This window comes from Osmia bicornis, chromosome 3 (assembly GCF_907164935.1).
Source record: "Osmia bicornis bicornis chromosome 3, iOsmBic2.1, whole genome shotgun sequence".
Classification (NCBI taxonomy): Eukaryota; Metazoa; Arthropoda; class Insecta; order Hymenoptera; family Megachilidae; genus Osmia; species Osmia bicornis.
The window spans coordinates 11,622,608-11,637,094 of record NC_060218.1 but is presented as its reverse complement, the minus strand read 5'-3'; the positions used below and the strand labels follow the sequence as shown (position 1 = coordinate 11,637,094).

General features: G+C 35.3%; 1 long non-coding RNA gene across 1 annotated transcript; it reads right to left on the bottom strand.

The window, feature by feature from the left end:
- Positions 1-981: 981 nt before the first annotated feature.
- LOC114882157 lies at positions 982-5,370 on the bottom strand. Its single transcript, XR_003790381.2, has 4 exons — positions 5,036-5,370; positions 4,831-4,969; positions 4,402-4,764; positions 982-1,273 (listed from the first exon to the last, which is right to left on the bottom strand). It is a non-coding gene; the product is annotated as an uncharacterized LOC114882157 (long non-coding RNA).
- Between the last annotated feature and the right edge of the window lie 9,117 nt (positions 5,371-14,487).

The following is a 14,487-nucleotide window of genomic DNA, read 5'->3' as shown; positions in this document are numbered from 1 at the left end:
GTCTCATATACAGTGGGTTTATGTGAGCCTATAATGAAAATTTAAAATATGTCTTTCGTAGATTAAAATGAGTTATGTGCATGCTTAAGATTTCGACAAATATAACAGACGATTATTCCAACAATTATTGCAAGAATTCTTGCAGAAACCGTTGCAATAGTCGTCTGTTTCATTGTCTCTTGGACACGCGTCTAGAAAAGGTAATTTTCTAACTTTTTCATTTCAGCCTGTGATGAAAATTTAAAATATGACACTTGTAAAAAATATGTTATGAGGATGCTAAAAATTTAATCGAGATCGGTCAATTTCAGAGAATTGCGACTTCTTACATGAAAAGTCAGGATTTTCAGAAATAAATTACTTGTAACTTCTCAGTGCATTGACCGATCTCGATGAAATTTTTAGCATACACATGAACTATTTTTTACAAATGTCATATTTTAAACTTTCATTACAGGCTGAAATAAAAAAGATAAAAAATTGCCTTTTCTAGACGTGTATCCAAGAGACAATGAAACAGACGACTATTGCAAGGGTTTCTGAAAGAATTCTTGCATTAGAATAATCGTCTGTTATATTTGTTGCAGTGAAGTTGGCCACACATACATTCACTAACAAATTCACGCTTTTGTCTTCCGGAGTATCACCCATGTTTAGTTTCTATTTTTATATTATTATATATGTATCCATTTCTATTTCATTATATATTTTGTTTTAGATACTAAAGAGTACAAAGAGGAAGCTGAGCAACCTCAGCCGGAAATGCTGCTGCAGCTGCAGCAGCAAGTACAACAACTGCGGTTGCGGACGCAGCCGCAGGAACCGCGGCAACCGCAGCCGGACCCGCTGCTGCAGCAAATACTGAATATAAAAAAAACATCGAAATGTTAAAACATGATGGATATATCGTAAGTCGTTTTTTTTATGTTCATGTTTGTACGATTTTTGATATTCTTTATTTATATATAATAACATAATTTTTTTTTCCACAACAGACGGCACAGGCACAGCGGTCGCCGCTCGTAAACTTGTACGAGCCTGATGAGCCACAGGAGCATATAGTAAGTCGTTTTTTTACGTTCCTGTTTTTACGTTCCTGTTTCTACGTTACTTCCTTCTTCTATTCACTGTTTATGAATAATAACATAATATTTATTTTTCCAGTCAATCAGGTCTATAGAGCGGCTGAGAATTCGTCACAGGTGCAGAAGATTAAACAGGCTGCGGCGGCAGAATATAGCAGTACAAGCTCGCGGTCGCGAAAGGACAGGACCTACAATTAATTTCAATTATTATTAATTTATTTCATTTTTTTTTTTAAATATATAATATTTAACAAAAATTACGTTATTATCATTTATTCCCATATTCCTTTTCCTATAGGAAATAAACGGGACTTGTGCCCAAAATACTATAATCTTTATTATTCGCCTTTTCACGTATACCCACCCACAATCGCTCTAGTTCTCTTTCTGCCTATCATTACTCACATCAATCACTCTCCTCTCGTTCCCACTCTTTGTCGGGACATATTATTTTGTAGGAATTCGGGGTACAATGTCGGGACATATAAAATAAATAACTTTAGACATAAGATTTGTAGGAATATTCTTCCCTTGGTTATGTTATATTACAAGAAATGTATATATAACATTTGCCTGAAGGAGTTAGGTCATTCATATATTTCATAGGTCATGTGTACAGTATCGTATTTTATATTATCCGTGTCATTTCGGTGTATGCGAAAAGTAATGTAGCATTGCATGCCGTTAGTTGGATGCGATAACTGAGGTGGCGCTGAAATCAGTTTCTGTTCGGCCTAATTTTCGATGAAACGTTGACTGTTTTTATACCGACGCGGAATTCGAAGTTCGGCCTCGACGCTCGCATCACAGTTTGGAGGGTCTGCAGATATCTTTAGGATGGTTTAACGATATCTCTGGGCTATCTGGGAGATGACATTGTTATTTCATCAAAAGATAAAATTGAACATGAAAAACATTTAAGGATCGTTTTTCAGCGGCTAAAAAAAACATAATTTATGAATTAATTTTAATAAATGTATTTTCGGGAAGTCCGAAGTTAAATATTTAGGTTATTCAGTTTCTGCTGATGGAATTAAATCTTTGGAGGATAGAGTAATAGCACTGAAAGATTACAATTTTCCAAAGGACAGGACTGAATTAAGAAGATTTCTTGGAATTATCAATTTTTATTGAAGATTTATTCCTCTTGCTGTACAAATTCAAGCTCCAATACATTCTCTATTAGCTGATGCGAAGCAAAAAAGATAAAAGAATTATTAATTGGTCCTAGGAACAAATTGAAGCTTTTGAAGAAACAAAGAAGCAATTAATTTCTGCGACATTATTATCGCAACCCTTAGATAATGCTCCTTTAACTTTAAAAACCGATGCTTCTGATGCAGCCATGGGTGCTATACTCGAGCAGTTGGTCGATGAAGTTTGGCAACCTTTAGGATTTCTCTCACAAAAATTCAGCAATTCTCAAAAGAATTATAGTATACATGATCGGGAATTATTAGCAATTTATTGAGGGATTCAACTTTTCAGATACATGATTGAAGGAACAGAGTTAACTATTCAAACTAACCATAAATACCTTTAATTTTTGCATTACAACAAAAATCATCAAAAGTATCAACTCGTCAACTTCGACATCTACATTTTATTGGTCAATTTTCAACGAAAATTATTTTTGTTCATGGAAACGAAAACATTGTTGCAGATTCATTTTCAAGAGTAGAAACTACTGACATGCCTATTGTGGTCACTACCGAAGAGTTGGCAGAAGCACAACAGGTTAATGAAGAACTTAAAGAAAATTGAGAATTGGTGATTCAAATACTAAAGTATTTTGTAATATTGTCGGAGAAAATATCAGACCGTATGTTCCTGAAATTTTGAGAAAGAAAGTTTTCCAAGTTGTTCATAATTTAACTCATCCTGGAAGTAGAATGACAAAAAAACTTTTGTCTCAAAGATTTATTTGGCCAGAAATATTAAAAGAAGCGGCTGAATGATCAGAAGAGGATCGAAAATATAGAAGAAGAGCAAAATTTATCGTCATACTCGAGAACATTCCGAAAACGTATACTTGTTCCTGAGGGGAGATTTCATCAAGTTCATATAGACATTGTTGGTCCATTATCAATTTGTAAAGAGTTTCGTTATTGTTTAACCATGATTGACAGATTTACACGTTGGCCTGAGGCTGTTCCAATTTTAAAAACTTCAGCTACAACAGTTGCTACTGCTTTCTTTTCGACTTGGGTATCAAGATTTGGTGCACCGGTTACTATTACAACTGATAGAAGAAGTCAATTTGAATCGGAAGTTTTTAAAGCTTTAGCCGAAATAGTTGGATTCAATGATATAAAGACTACTGCCTATCATCCAGCTTCGCATGGAATGATTAAACGCTGGCATAGATCATTAAAGGCAGTCTTTAGTCACAGAACTAAAGAAATTTTACCGACAGTTTTATTAGGTTTAATCCTAATTTTTTTCCTAGTTTTTTTAGGTTTAAAAAGAACAGCTTACAAGGAAGACATCGGAGTTTCTCCCTTCAGAGTTAGTTTATAGATCTGTGTTGAGATTACCTGAAGAAATCTTTTTGGATGAAGAGCCTCCAGTTAATCGCAAGATCTTACAAAATTTAAGAAAACATTTGAAATTTTTAAAACCTCTGAAAACTGTTCATCATATTAAAAAGATGGTATTTTTGTTTCCAATTTTACAAAGTTCTCATGTCTTTTTATGTTCAAATTGTGTTAAGCCACCTCTAGCTCCTTCATATGAGGGTCCCTCTGAAGTTTTAGGAAGGCCTTCGGGTAGAATTTTTGTTATCAAGGTAAATGGACAACCAATAAGTGTTTCTACACAGAGACTAAAACTAGCTTATTTGGAAAGTTTTTTGGATGATTCTAATGATGAGAATTTATTTGGAATCTCATCAACTCAAAGACAAGAAACTTTAAGAACATATCCTGGACCTAAAGAGAAAAAACAAATTACATTTAATATTTAAATAATTTAGCAAATGCTCGGAAGGGAGTAACTGTGGCGGATTTACATTTCACTTTATTAAGTTAGATTTCTGTTTTACCAATTAAATTCACATCTATGATTATGTTTATGTGCTGTCCCTGTCAAGCATGCATTATTTTAGCCAATTTTGTCTTGGCATTATTGCTGAGATTGCATTGTTGGCTATGTTATTAGGGAAATCTAGAGTATAGGCTACTTCTGTATGTGTTAAATGTAATATGTTTACTTCAATCTACGTACTTTTGTGAGGGTTCTGTTGTAACCCCTAGACTCGGGTTTCTATTTTTATTTCTTTCATCTTATTTATCTGTCTATTTTACTTATTATTTACCTGGCAGTTTATGTCTTGTACATAATGGTATGGGCACATCTCTGAACACTGTTGCAGTTACTTATTCTGCTTTATTTTATTGTATTATTACACGCTTGTTAAACACAGTCTATCTGCTCATATTTTATAACTGGTCAATGCTGCCATTTGTTCTTGGCTGACTACAATCATGATTGTTGCTATCACTGTTATTGAGGTGTTAACATTGTTCTAAACCAAACTTGTGTAGGGATAATTCATAACCCTAACCCTAACCCTAACCCTCAGGCTCTTGCTCCTTCTGACAGCTCATCCTGTCGATGCATTATGTTGATATCCAGCCCTTCTTAAGTTGTGATTTTGCCCTGTCTACATAACTTTTCACTGTAACATGATGAGGTGTTATTAACTATTAGTTACCTTCTTATATATCTGTATATACCACATTACCTTGGGGTGCTGTGGGTTGAAGTGACTGTGACTTTCGTTTACTAGAACTTGTCTATTGAAATATTTTTAATACTTGATACTTGAGCCCTTGTTCTTATTCTTGTGCTTCTTCTGCTCTCCTGTTTTCTTGCAATTAAATCTTTTAAGCAGATCTCAGTTAATTTGTACTCACAGCTCTGAATAATTTAAGAACTACTATCCTTACCTTTAATTCTTTTGTTCCTTTCCTTGATCGTGGTGTGTGACTATTACAGGATCTTCTTTATATTAAAGGTTGATTTAGTATTTGAATATTCTACTAGAGTACTTGGCATAGGAATTTGGATATACAAGGATTGATTAGGTTATGTGCTCTACTTTGACACATAACGCAAAGTGACTATAGATAGTAGAAGCAAGCAGAAGCATTCGATTCCGATTCGATTCTTTAGGTAAAAAAATCGATCTTTTGAATCGATTCTTTGGTATTCGATTTTCCCCAGAATCGATTCTTTCATGTAAGAATCGAAGGTCGATTTTTTGCCCTCCGGGGAATTAATTCTTACTAAATCAGGAAAATAAAAGTGGCAATTCAGACATAATTGCAAAGTAAGAAGCAAGCTGTATGTACAAGGGAATCACACACGTTATTAAAAATCCCTAGACCTAGTGAGCTGCGCGAGCACAGCCGACTCTAGTACTAGCCATGCTGAACAACGTGGCAACACCGCTCACGTGACAATCGGGAGTCCTATTTTCAAAAACAGAGTCCTGTGCTCGGAATTGTAATTACCGTCTTTTTTAATTAAAAGCTGTAGTAATATACGCTATTTTGTATTAATTATGTATAAACAATACTTAAACGTTGCAACTATGGCAAGTAGAAGTGATGTAGTAGTATAAAATTGTTATAAATGTGATATAAATTTTGTGTACTCTCGAAGTAGTTTGGTGTTGTGAAGCATGATATTTGAAATATTTACAGTGGTTTCAAGAAAATTTAGGTATAAAGCAAAATGAGACCATCTTTGGATCAAATTGAAACATTTAAGAATTGATAAACGTGTATATAAGTGAATAAAAACCTTGAAACAAGCGAAATTATTGGAACGAAACCAAAGAGGTTATGTGAAGTCCAGAGAGTAGCCGAGAGTCCGACGACGTTGATTGGCTGGGAGTCTGGGAGTCCGGGAGGCAGATAGAGTAGGGTTAGCTGTTGATATATTCAGACCGGACTCCCGCGGTGTTGCCATTTTTACTTCAGCACGGCTAGTACTAGAGTCGGCTGTGGCGCGAGTTAAGTATGGTCTCTCGCTGAACGCGGTATATGTGGTGATTCTTATAAATTCTCTTTTATTTATATCGACTTTCTGGTTTCAAATTTTTAGAAGAATCGATTTTTCTGATCCATAAAAACACATTCACTCCTAAAAAAAGTATAAGAATAGTGATTAAAATATAAACAATGTGGAGCGCCTGCTTTTTGTGTAAGAGTACGAAATATAAAAAAATAAAAGATCGTTTCTTTACAATAATCGATGCCGCATAGAAGACTCGTGTGGGATAGCCTGTTTACAAAAATGAAAATAAAAAAGAAAACAAAACAAGTCAATTTTTTTCAAATCGATTCTTTTTAGATCGATTCTTGTAGAATCGATTCTTTGGTTTCGATTTTTTAAAGGAATCGATTCTCTCATTCCGATTCAGAATCGATTCAAGAATCGATTCTTTCCGGTGAATCGAACATCCCTACTGGACATGCCTTTGTTCTCAAAGGCTCGTGAATTTGTGCCTCGAGAACGAGCGCCATCTGCTTTATCTTAATATAAAAATGTGAAACACTTCGCACTACACAGTCTAATACGCATTGACGGTAACAGAAGATTGCTTCGGTACCCAGGATTGTACCCCTTTGCTTACAGCCTTCAGCTCAGCGTTGCCATATCTCAGTAGACAAAGAAAGAGAATACACGCAACGAGATAAAATGAGATAGATACATGTCAAAGGTATGCCGCAAGATATCTTACTTTGTCGAGCAATGCTCGAGTTAATTCCTAGAGAAAAAACGTTATCCTGCAAACGAGAATTCAACTGCTGGCTCCTAATAAAGCATTACGATTGAGCATGTGCTATCGTGTGTTCACTTGCCAATACTGAAATATTACGGCATAGTAATGAATTAAAGTGAAACACCGTATATGTTATATAAAAAAATGTTATAACGTGATCATCTGATATACTATCATCAAATGGTTTCAACAATTTTTTAATATGTTCTGAATCACTTTTTCCGTACACATAATTTACGGACAGTTCCAGAAATTGAATAAAAATATTATCAATGTAAAAAAAATTAATGTCTACGGAGGGATTTGAACCTGGTACAAAACCGTTAGACTGCCTTAGCACTCTGATACATTGTCTCAGGACTACTAACACTATCGAAAATATCTACTTACTTTAATTTCCTTCATTTCTATGCTCATTTGTTGCATTTACAAATATTAAAGATTGCATAAAACACTTATTTGATAAAGAATGAAATATCTGTATATATGTATGTATTCTTATATCTTTTCTTAAAGACGTATGGATATAATATAAAATTTACATATTAAAAAAGAAAAATTCTGCTCCCTTTTGTTTAAATACTTCACAAATTAATAATTATCAAGCTTTCATTTTTTTAAGAGGTTACACACTAATTAAAAATAAAATTGTCTCCGTGGGATTCGAACTCGACCTTCTGGTTGTGACTTCTGCATCCATCGTCAGATTGCTCGGGACTCGCGTCAGAATACGTGAATTGATGGTGGAAAGCACCGAAGCGATAGCGCACACTGATAGAAGCAGATATATACTTGTGTGTGAAGTGCGAATACTAGTTGCAATACATATGAAAACAGATGTGGCAACATTGCAGTCATACTATATGTGCGTACGTCTCTTCACCTTACCGTAATCGATAAGGTAGTTGTGCCAGTGAGGTATGGTAACAGAAGAACTGTCAAAACAGGCACGACTGTTATACCGACTGTGGAAACCTCTCTTCGTACTGGGGCACCGACCAAATTATATCCAAATTGTATCATGTTTGGTATCATTTTAATCAGAAAAATCTCACCAATGCATTAGTAAAAGTTTCATTGAGAAAAAGTCAAAAGTAAAAACGTTTTATCGTTGAATTAGGATTAGTCACACCGATACGTTTCGGCTCCTCTCTTTGAATTCTTGGACCTCTATCTCCTCCACTATCTGTCCCTTTTTATGTTCACGCTTGACTGGAGCCGCATGTAAACACAGATTAAAACTTCTTTATTGTTAGTTCTTTTTTTATGAAATTTTTACCAAATTGTTTGTGAAAAACTCCTGATTAAAATGATACCAAACAACACATAGTTTAGTGCCACGGAACTGATTGTTTAGAAGACAGAGTTCAGAAATAGCAAATACTATTATAAGTAAAAATTGTCCAAACCATATCGTGTTTGGTATTATTTTACTCAGAAAAACGTCACAAATATCTTCGTAAAAGTTTTATAAAAAAAAAATAAAAAATAACAAACTTCAGTCGTTGCATTAGTATGACCTCACTGATATATCCGATCCCAGATGTGCCCAGATCATATTACACTACTCGGCGAGCGAACTTCCCGGCATCTCAAGAAGTATACCCTCCAGTAGTGGGGATGAGTTTTTCGTTTTCATTGAATCTTTACTATTCACTAAAATGCCGGGGCCTATTGATTTTTGGATATATTATAGAAATCGATATTTTAAACAACTTTTTCCTGTACATATAAATGATAGTCCATAAATCATCGAAATCGGGGAGGACGTATTTGCTCTGCAGTTCTACAGAAAAAAAATAATAGCAACCAAAAATAATGATAGAAATAATCATTTCGTGACATATGGGTTGAAAATCGCTATTCTAGTCGATAGAACGTCGTGTGGAGAAGAAATTCACGCGTCAAAATCTATCGCCTCTTCCAGGCTCGAACTTTCCATTCTCCACGATACATTATATCGTCGTCGACGGTTCGGTCGAGACACACAGATTCAGTTATACGAGCTGCGAATGAGCGCGCGGTCGAGCGTAGAAAACGAACGAACTGCGCTCTACAGAATAAACGAGGAACTAAATTTCTGGTCTGTTTTACCTTGTTGACGTCTTTCGCGAATGAACAGTCAACGAAATCGTAGTTCTCAAAATACTTCTTCCTGGAGACTTGTACATCATCCCTTGAGTGCTCGTTTTATTCTATCCGACCCAAAGAATATTAGTCTGGTGCCTATTTAGACAAACTATTGGCAGAAATGTTTATATTACGAATAAATCAATCTAGGTGAGTCCGATCCGCCATTTTCTTGACCGTTGACAGACAGCAATTTCAATATTTTATAACTTTCTGACGATTTGGATAATATAAGGACCAGACTAATATTCTTTAGAGCCTCCTGGACACGTCCCTCAAATTTGTTTGCATTTTGTTTAGAAATGAGGACGTATTTTGAGAACTCGTGTCTAGGGATTTTTCTAGGGACTGTCGGTAAAGTTTTCGACGCTAGCATCACCTTAAGGGGGTAGGCCCAGTACGTGACGTCACCGATTCGGGATGTCGGTATTACAGTAGTTTTTTCGTTGGGCCTGGTGGAGCCACTTGCGTGTTTTGTTACGAACTTGAAAGGTTTAATTCTCAGCTAGCGTGCGCGCAACACGATCTAGGAAGGCAACAGCGCCTCAAGTATTTTTACAAACACATTCAAACGCTCATCTCGCCAGAGGCATCGCCACGATACGCCTGAAGAACGAAAGCGAAACATTGGCGCGCGTTTAGAGTGAGATGTACGATGATCATGCTATCCTTCTATCAACCCAAATGATAGAATTGCCCCGCTACGATAAATTCTGACTGACCAAACGCGTGGGTTTTACATAGTGTACCGTAGCACTCCTCGCTGCTGAAAAATATATACCTACTCTGAGGAACCGAAGGAACGTGCAATCTGAGAATTATTTTTAGAAAAAGTTATTAACTTTTTTAAATAAATGTTTCTTAATTAATAAAAGTATACAGGATACGTCATGCAATTGGGACGGGTTATATCTTGAATTTGGTAAGAGATAGGAAAAAGCTGTTTATGTAAAAGTTCAATTGTATGATAATGTCTATTTTTCTGTGATTTCATTTTCTTCGTGAATGCAACGATGCACTCAAAAAATACAAATCCACTTTTTATTTGAATGGAATTGCATTTTTTTTTTACTTGTGTCAACTCCTTGAAACATTCTGCATAAAAAAGTACTATAGTACTATTAGAACTAATAAATGGAGGGACCTCCCGTCTATACAGTAAAAGTTGAATATGTGCAATAAAGATTGGGACCCAGACGTTGCATATAGCAGCCGAGGTGTCGAATCTCGGATTACATACATGCGTCGACCAGCCAAGCTTGAACGTAAAAAGGGACAGACAGTGGAGGAGAGAGAGAGAGTCCAATGTTCAAAGGAAACAGCCGAAACGTATCGGTGTGACTAATACTAATTCAATTATAAAACTTTTTTATTTTTGACTTTTTTTTACTGAAACTTTTACTAGCGCATTGGTGAAATTTTTCTGATTGAAATAATACCAAACACGATATAGTTTGCGTGGGGCGAGGTTTGTTACGGGGCGCTGTGAAAAATTCAGGCGGGCGGCAGTCAAATCTTGGCGAAAAGGGACAATTTCAACATTCAGAATGAGAAAAGGACAGCATGTCTGTAGTGTGTTTCACTCAGCGTTCGGGCGTTGTTGCCTTTTTCGCTTGCCTTCTCAGCACAGTTTGAGTGACGTAATCAAGCTAATGCTTGATTCTGGCTACGATTCCAAATCGGCAGTCTGTGGCGGCGTATAGAATACCTATTTTACCGACGCGGAAAGTGCATTTCCGGTAAGTTTGCACAAGACAAAAAATGGAGCCACATACTTCCGGGGCGCGCAAAATTTTTCCCAGAGAAGGAAAATGCTTTCTTCCCACGCGAACCGTCGAAGTGGAAACATCGTAGTTCTTTGAAATCTCGATAAAGTGCGCATAGTTCCGCAGTTTTCTTTGTGCGAAGTCAATCATTTAATAACTAATTAAGTTTGTTCGCAGTTCGAGTTTAGTTTGAAACAATTAATTATAAGAATTTGCAGCTAGTGCACTCTGAAATAAACTAGTTAAAACATTACCCTGTTGATTCTTTTTCCTCGAGGGATAAGACAGTTTAGTTACGCGTGAGAGTGTAGTCAACGCTACAAGTCTTTCTACTTAGACGCCACCTTATAATTACCCGCTGAACTAAATTTGTCACGTGACTTGCTCTGTATTATCCAGATAATGGCAGAACTCGTCTGTGGGAATGCTTTCACGGGAATTGGTTATTCGTCCTTATATGAGAAGATCTTGAGCTGAATAAGGGCTCATTCGAAAGAGGAAGGTTCAATGCAGGGCGGTCAACTCACCGTTTGAGTCACAAAACTCGTTTAGTGGCCTAAAAATGCTTCAATTCCGCAAGTGCATTTTGTCGATTTGTTCTTCTACTTTGGACACTGATATTATTAAATATGGACACAATCTCGTTAAACCATGAGTTGACCGCCCTGCATTGGACCTTCCTCTTTCGAATGAGCCCTCACTCAGTCCTATGTGTTCTCATATAAGGACAAATAACCGATTCCCGTGAACCCATTAATAGGCCCATTTTTGCCGGTAAGGTCACCTCGCTGCATTACCCGTGTCTACCCCCTTAAGGGGAAGTCCTTTAACTTGGGGGTGTCATAAACAAAAAGGGCATACTGTCGAAGGCATTCTCACGACGGAGGATTTTTGGGACGGCAGGGCATTCTCGTTCTGACCGTTGCCTTGTACTGAGCATTGCAAAATACAAAGCATAGTCAATTTTAGCAAACGCCCACAGTGTTTTGTTTGATTTATTTCTCCACACCAAATCATAATCCGCTTCGCTTAATCTGATCTTACACAAGTAAGCGATGACAGAAATGGGATATCGACTACCACATTCTATTGTGGCGGCACTTCCTTTGGGTAGCGTATTGAGAGTATCACCCTGTATTTGATTCCTGGCATCTCATTTAATCATAACCGTTGATTGTGCTGTTAATATTAATTTTTTATTTTGCCCGTATATCAATACTCCCACTCAAAAAAAAAAGAATATTTGTAATTGAAAAAAAATAAGAGGGAAAGAGAAAACATTACCTTTCATTTATTAATGATTGATCTTGGGTAATATGTACATAAATAGTCCAACATTTGTTGCGAGGATTGGGGAAAACCCAATAATAAAAACCCAATCAGACTATTGTTTTATCTATTAACTATGAACTTACATTGAAGACTATTCTAATCATTATCGTTAATATTTTTATTATTATTATTTATTATTTTTCTTTTACTTATTTAAGTTCTTCCAAACCTATATGGTCGCGGATGTAATTGAACTTCACCGTTGGTATTGGCTTTCTGAAGCTATCCGCCGATTGCTCACCTGTTGGAATATATTTAAGTATTATGTCCTTTCGTTCTATTTTTTCTCGCGAAAAATGATATTTAACATCAATATATTTTGTTCGCTTATGATCTGTTGGATTACTAGCTATAGCTATACAGCCATTATTGTTTTCGAAAATAGTTATCGGTATTTTTAAATCCACATTTATACTTGACAATAAGGATTTTAGCCAACAGGCTTCTTTAATACCTTCATACAACGCCATGTATTCGGCTTCGGTTGAAGAAGTTGCAACCGAATTCTGTCTTTTTGTATTCCAACAAATCGTATTTTGATTGAACATTTTAAAAATATATCCTGTTGTACTTTTACGGTCAAGCTCATTTCCTGCCCAATCAGAATCTACATATCCAATTAATATGTCTTTATAATCATTTCTTTTGTAGACTAAACGATGTTTCAATGATCCTTTAACATATCTCAAAGTCTTTTTAGACTTTGCCATAATTCTTTATTATTCTTGTTTTGGTATCTACTAAACAAGTTAATGGCTAAGCACAGATCAGGCGATGTACACAGCATGTCATACATTAGGCAACCAATAACAATTCTGCACGGCGCTTCATAATACTCATCAGAATTTAAAGCAATGTAGTCTAATTTGGCAGGTAATGGCACACTTACACTATTACATTCATCCATTTTGAATTTCTTTAAAACATTTTGCAAATAAATGTGTTGATCTAATGTAATTATACCTTCTTTTCTTTCTACATTAATTCCTAAAAATAATCTTACTTCTTTCATATCTGTCATTAGAAATTTGTTCGTTAAATAATTCTTAAAACTTTTCATCGCGTTTTCATCGTATGTTACTATTAAGAGATCGTCAACATATAAGATCACATATATGTTTTTACAAATGTGATTTTTATCAAGAAAATATAAACGTTGACGATCTCTTAATAGTAACATACGATGAAAACGCGATGAAAAGTTTTAAGAATTATTTAACGAACAAATTTCTAATGACAGATATGAAAGAAGTAAGATTATTTTTAGGAATTAATGTAGAAAGAAAAGAAGGTATAATTACATTAGATCAACACATTTATTTGCAAAATGTTTTAAAGAAATTCAAAATGGATGAATGTAATAGTGTAAGTGTGCCATTACCTGCCAAATTAGACTACATTGCTTTAAATTCTGATGAGTATTATGAAGCGCCGTGCAGAATTGTTATTGGTTGCCTAATGTATGACATGCTGTGTACATCGCCTGATCTGTGCTTACAAGGAAGGTTAGGGAATCCGGAAATTCCAAAAATTATGAAATTACGCATACAAGTACAGTAAGTCATCCGTAATACGACCCTGTTTTCCGTTGGTGCCATAATTCGGGTTTAAAGGGTGAAATTACCCCTTGAAAAAAAATTCGAAACTTTCTTTTTTGTGGAATATCTTAAAAACGGTGAGAGATATGAAAAAAAAGTTTAAACAAAAGTTGCACAGTTCTGTTGTGTTTACGAAATGGCGTCAAGAAAATTTTTGAAAAGTGCATAATTTTTGAGTTACCCCTCCCCCCCAACCCCTGAAATTTTTTCTTGTTTTTTTGCTATACTTCCTGAAATACCTCTGGATTTCCTCTTTTCATCTGTATATATGAATTATGTGTTACAATCTTTTTTAAAGTAAATAAAAGCATTATTTTCAAATTTGAGATTCATTTTAGCAGTTTTAATGTAATTATATAACAATTTTTATGTATATGAAATTACAACAAACGTAAATAATTTAAGCATTACTTTATCAAAACCTGCTAAAATGAATCTCAAATTTGAAAATAATGCTTTTATTTACTTAAAAAAGATTGTAACACATAATTCATATATACAGATGAAAAGAGGAAAGAAACAAGAAAAAATTTCAGGGGTTGGGGAGGAGGAGTAACTCAAAAATTATGCACTTTTCAAAAATTTTCTTGACGCCATTTTGTAAACACAACAGAATTGTGCAACTTTTGTTTAAACTTTTTTTTCATATCTCTCACCGTTTTTAAGATATTCCACAAAAAAGAAAGTTTCAATTTTTTTCACCCTTTAAAACCGAATTATGGCACCAACGGAAAACAGGGTCGTATTACGGATGACTTACTGTACTTGTATGCGACGTTTCA